Source organism: Peromyscus leucopus, chromosome 2 (assembly GCF_004664715.2).
Source record: "Peromyscus leucopus breed LL Stock chromosome 2, UCI_PerLeu_2.1, whole genome shotgun sequence".
In the NCBI taxonomy this organism is placed as follows: Eukaryota; Metazoa; Chordata; class Mammalia; order Rodentia; family Cricetidae; genus Peromyscus; species Peromyscus leucopus.
In genome coordinates this window covers 19899752-19905500 of record NC_051064.1, presented here as the reverse complement: position 1 = coordinate 19905500, position 5749 = coordinate 19899752, and the positions used below count along the sequence as shown (strand labels likewise).

General features: G+C 44.8%; 1 non-coding gene across 1 annotated transcript; it reads left to right on the top strand.

The window, feature by feature from the left end:
- The first annotated feature begins 5348 nt into the window (after positions 1–5348).
- On the top strand, positions 5349–5430 carry Trnas-aga. Its single transcript has one exon. It is a non-coding gene; the product is annotated as a tRNA-Ser (tRNA).
- The last annotated feature ends 319 nt before the right edge of the window (positions 5431–5749 follow it).

Genomic DNA, 5749 nt, shown 5'->3' with positions numbered 1-5749 from the left:
CTTTTAAGCTTTTGATATGTGTGCTACAATCTACATAACCACAGATGTTAGGAATTTTTTTGTTAGTGTCTTAGTGTTCTATTGCTGTGAAGGGACACCATGACCACAGCAACTCATAAAAGAAAGCATTTAATTGGGGCTTCCTTACAGTTTCAGAGGTTCAGTCCATTATCCTCATGGTGGGAAGCATGGTGGCACACAGGCAGACATGGTGCTAGAGAAGGAAATGAGAGTTCTACATCCAGATCTGAAGGCAACAAGAGATAGAGAGAGCCTAGCTTGGGCTTCTAAAACTTCAAAGCCCGCCCACAACTTCATACTTCCTCCAACAAGGCTACCTTAACAAGGCCATTCCTTCTAATTCTTCTAAATAGTACCACTCCCTGATGACTAAGCACTCAAATACATGAACCTATGGGGGTCATTTTTATTCAAATCACACCTAGTAAGAGACCTAAGGAAGAAAATGGAAACTTCTCTGAAAGGGTATAAAGAATACGGTATTATAAAGGATAAAGGGGAAATTAGAACAGGAAGATTAAAGGAGATGCAGATGAGAGTGCAGGGTAGATGAGGGAATGTTAGGGACAACTAACACTGAAGTCCTTTTGAAAAGCTATATGAAAAATCTACTCATGTAGAAGCTTCCTAAAATATATACATATGTAAGAGCAATATAAATGGAGTCATCATATAATGAAGAAGACAATACACCAACTAGACATCATATGCTACCAAATAAAACCTCCAGTACCAGGAAAGGATTACATCTTCTAAAGTCATTGGCCGAAAGGGAGTTCCATAGACACACACACCTCAGAGACTACAGGCTATTGCTAATTCTATTGGTTGCCTCCCACCCCCTGATGGTAAGATTCTATTGCTTAAGATACCAGATATTTATGGCATAGAAGATGGAGGCTGTGACTCAGTTGGAAGCTTCACACTTGCTAGTGTTCATTTTGCTAGCAGGTGCTATACACACTGCCAGAGAAGGAAATCATTATGTTTTATATGTGGATGAGATAAATCATTAATCTCACCCAGTTACAAACATTGCGAGCTATAATAACAACCAACTTGCAAGCAATATATGCCATCTGGTGCAATAGTGATACAAATGTTAGGAAAGCAACCAAACACTTTTTAATTGGAATATAAGGCCCACTCTATGAGATGAAAGCTATACCTGATATTGTTAATGAAGGCAAGAACCTGAGACTAGGTAGGTCCTGGGCCCTAGAGGAAAAATTACTACTATTATTCTGTTAAAGAAACATAGCAATAAAACAACTCCTCCTAATGACATGCTGCTATACTTATAGATCAGAGTATTACCCAACTCTCATCAAAGAAGCTTCTGGTAGTAGACGGTAATTAACACAAAGATCCACAATTGGACAATGAGCAGAGAGTAAGAGACTTTGGAGTGCTGAACCCTGAATGGGATGTCTTTATCACACTCCTCCACTCAAGGCTCAGTAATCTCTCCAGAAGAGGGAGTATGTCCAAGATAGGGTTTCTATTGCTGTGATAAACACCATGACCATGGCAACTCATATAAAGGAAAATATTTAATTGGGGCTTGCTTATAGTTTCAGAGGTTTAGTCCACTATTGTCATGGTGAGAAGTATGGTGGCATGCAGACAGATATGGTACTGGAGAAGGAGCCAAGAGTTCCACATCTTGAGTCATAGGTAACAGGAAGTGAACTATGACACTGGGCATAATTTGAGCATAGGAGATCTCAAAGCCCACCCCTATAGTGACACACTTCCTCCAACAAGGTCATACCTCCTAATAGTGCCATTCCCAATGGTGGCCATTTTCTTTTAAACCACCATAGGGAGGAAAGGGTTTATTTGACTTATACTTCCAAATCACTGTTCACTATTGAAGGAAGTCAGGACAGGAACTCAAACCTGGAAGCAGGAGCTGATGCAGAATCCATGAAGGGGTGCTGCTTACTGGCTTGCTCCTCATGGCTTGCTCAGCCTACTTTCTTATAGAACCCAGGACCACCTGCCCAGAGATAGTATCACCCACAAATAGCTGGGCCCTCCTTCATCAATCACTAATTAAGAAAATGCCTTACAGCTGCATCTTGTGGAGGCATTTTCTCAATTGAGATTCCCTCTTTTCAGATGACTCTAGCTCAGTGGATCAAGACCCCTTTGAGGTCAAATGACCTTTTTTCACAGGGGTCACCTAAGACCATCGGAAAACACAGATATTTACATTATGATTCATTATAGTAGCAAAATTACAGTTATGAAGTAGCGACAAACGTAATTTTATGTGTGGGGGTCACCACAACACAAGGAACTGTATTCCCAGCTCCAGGAAGGCTGAGAACCACTGCTCTGGCCTGTGTCAACTTGACATCAAACTAGCCAGTACAAGGTAAAAAGATTCTAAGAGCCAGAGGCAGCATTTTCCAGGCACAGCAGAGCTGAAGCACGTATGAACTCACAGAGACTGCCTCAGCACGTACAAGATCTGCACAAACTCAAGCAGGCAAAACCCCAGCATGGAGCAGGAAAAGGCAGCACAAAAGCCCACCCCAGTCAAGAAGTTATCCCCAACAGCAGCCGCTGGGAGGGGATTCAGTTCTCTTCAGGGCAATGATGCTGAGTAGGTCAGCCACCCTCTAGAGTAGGCTCCACGCTCAGGAGAACTTGGCTAACACAAATCACACCCCACAGCTTTTAGGGCCTTTTTCTTTCTTTCTTTCTTTCTTTTTTTTTTTTAAGAGAAAGAAAGAACATGAAGTCGCATGGGGGACAGGAATTAATGTGATAAAAATATATATACTGTATGAAATTCTCAAAAATATAAAAACCTTTTAAAATATCTTCGGAGTACTGAATACATAGAATGACATATGACATGCTCCTTCCACCACGTCAAGAGGCACTTGCCTGTTCTCTTTTATGAAGTATATGAAGATCAGAATGTTTTCAAAACTTTGGGACAAGGATTCACAAATCCTTAATTTAACACTATCAATGGAAGACCAACTATTTATTACTTCCCCTAGAACCAAGTGGCAAGGGCAGCCTTTTTTAAAAACACACACACACACACACACACACACACACACACACACACACACACCTGTGAAAGTCAGAAGACGCTGGATCCTCCTGGACCTAGAGTTACAGGCAATTGTGAGCCACTTAAGATGGGTGCTGAGACTCAAACCTGGGCTGTCCGGAAGAGCAGCAGGAGCGGCTCCCTCCCGGCTGAGCCATCTCGGCAGCCCCAAGCACAGCCTTTTCAAGTGGCTTCTCCCTGTGTTTCTACTGGAGTCAGTTCCAGGGACAATCATAAGATTGCACAAAACACTTGTTCTTTTTTTTACGTTTTATAAAATTGATGAGAAGACATGCAAGACGGAGGCTGTTCTTCCCACCCCCGAGCACCCACAGTATGAAGCTCACCACTGCCTGTGACTCCAGCTCCAGGCACCTGACCACAAGTGTACATACTCACACACAGCCATACACACGTAAACATAATTAAAACGAATCAAATGTATCTTTAGAAAGGCTTTTCTTCAGTTAAAAAAAAAGAAAGAAAGAAAGAAAGACTTCCAAGGTTAAATGGTGGATTAGAAGTCTCCTCCCTGTGACCGAGTAAGAAAAGACCAGTCTGAGAAAACAGGGGAGAGCAGAAAGAGTTGTCAGGACACCTGAAATGCGCGGAGACTAGAAACGCCATGGGCCTGGAGGGTGTGTAAAATCTGTCTACAGCTTCAACCAAGCCCAGGCCCCTGGGAGAATGAAACGGAAACCACGACCACAATCCATGGAGGCAGTGCTGGTGACAACAGATTGTCAGGAAAAACCCCGGTTCATACAAATTCTGTTTGTTTGTGCACAGGGTTTCTATGTGTAGCTCTGACTGTCCTGGAACTCGCTCTCTAGACCAGGCTGGCCTAAACTCACAAAGATCCTCCTGCTGTGGATATCACTCTATGTAAATAAAACACTGATGGCCAGTGACCAGGCAGGAAGTATAGGCGGGACAAAGAGAGAGGAGAATTGGGGAAACAGGAAGAAGGAGGAGAGAGACTGCAGCCACCGCCAGGAGAAGAGCATGTAGAGACGCCGGTAAGCCACCAGCCACGTGGCAAGCTATAGATTTATAAAAATGGGTTAATTTAAGATAAAAGAACAGTTAGCAAGAAGCCTGCCATGGCCATACAGTTTATAAGTGATATAAGCGTCTGAGTGATTATTTTATAAGTGGATTGTGGGACTGCGGGGCTTGGAGAACCTGGAGAGAATCCCTCCAGCAACATCCTCCTGCCTCTGCCTCCCGAGCGCTGGGATAAAGGGCGGTACAAATTTTATGATGTAAGCAGCCTCAACAGCAACAAAAACACGCAGAATGTGCTAACACTACCTTTATTATCATTGTAAATTTACATACATAATTTCGTTTTAAATAATGTTTGCACTAACAAAGGCCACTGGTGAGCTATCTACCTATCACTCTAGCGCCCCATTGCATGTTGCTCTCAGGAAAATTAAAAATATTTTGAAAGAATTAAATAAATGAAACTAATAAATCATCTGGCCCAAATGTCTCCCTTGCTCAGAGTGCTGGCTTCTTTGCTAATTCAACTTTAGAAATGCAACGTGAGCTGCCTGTGTTGATGTAGTGGCCTTATAAAATAAGCCTGGTACAAACCAACACCAGGGAAGATGAGGTAAAAGACATCTCAAGTTCTAAGGCTAGCCTAGGCTATATGGTGAGACTGTCAAAAAATAAAAAATAGTGAGTGACTGTTCAAAGTATAAGGACTGAAATACTGTGGGTTTTGCGCTGTGGTTTATATTCCTTTTCAAAGTAATGCTTTATAACCTGGTGAGACAGTCTCACCATGCATAACACATTTAAATTGATAGGTAATAACAATTTAACTGCTAATGAGAGGAAAGTGTCTAGGGAACTGTTTGTCAAAGAAACCCGAGAAGGGTGCGGGAAGGTGGGAGGCTGGCCAGCGCCTGCAGTTCCAGCTTCCCTAGTGGAAAGGCCTCCATCAAAGAGCAAGCAAGTGGCCGGCTCCCTCTCCGGCCTCCCTCCCTCCCTCCCTTTCTCCTCTGCCCTCTGACTCTAGCCGCAAAGACTCGTCTACAACACTTTTATGTGACAGAATCAAAAAGATGGGCAGAATGGGTCTAAGAATTCTTCAAACCACGAAAATGACTGGAGCTCTAACGTTCCAATCGGCGTTTGTCTAAGCGGCATTGGCGGTTTTTTCCTGGGATCCAGGCTGGGGCGAGTGCGCCAAGGGCAGAGTCTACATAGAATCTCCCTGCCAAAATTAGCATCGCCAGTAGTCGTGGCCGAGTGGTTAAGGCGATGGACTAGAAATCCATTGGGGTCTCCCCGCGCAGGTTCGAATCCTGCCGACTACGGGAAAGTGGCTGTCTTTTTGCCACCACAGAACGTCGTTTTGTAGTCGCAGATTTCCCGATCCTCACGGAATGGAGACCTTTACAAACGGCCCAAGCGGCCAGGGGTCAGGATAGGTGGGAAGTGACCGGGTGTTTGCGGTCAAGCACCGGAGCGGGAGAGAAGAGGGACACCACGGGCCCACAGCTGCACGGGAGCCGAGGGGAGCGCGGCCGGACAGGCTGGACCCACGCAGCCCACCCGTGGCGGCGGACACGGCCCCGGACCCAGCGACCCAGCGCCAGCCGCGGCTGCGCGCGTCCGGGTCCAGGGGCGGCTTGC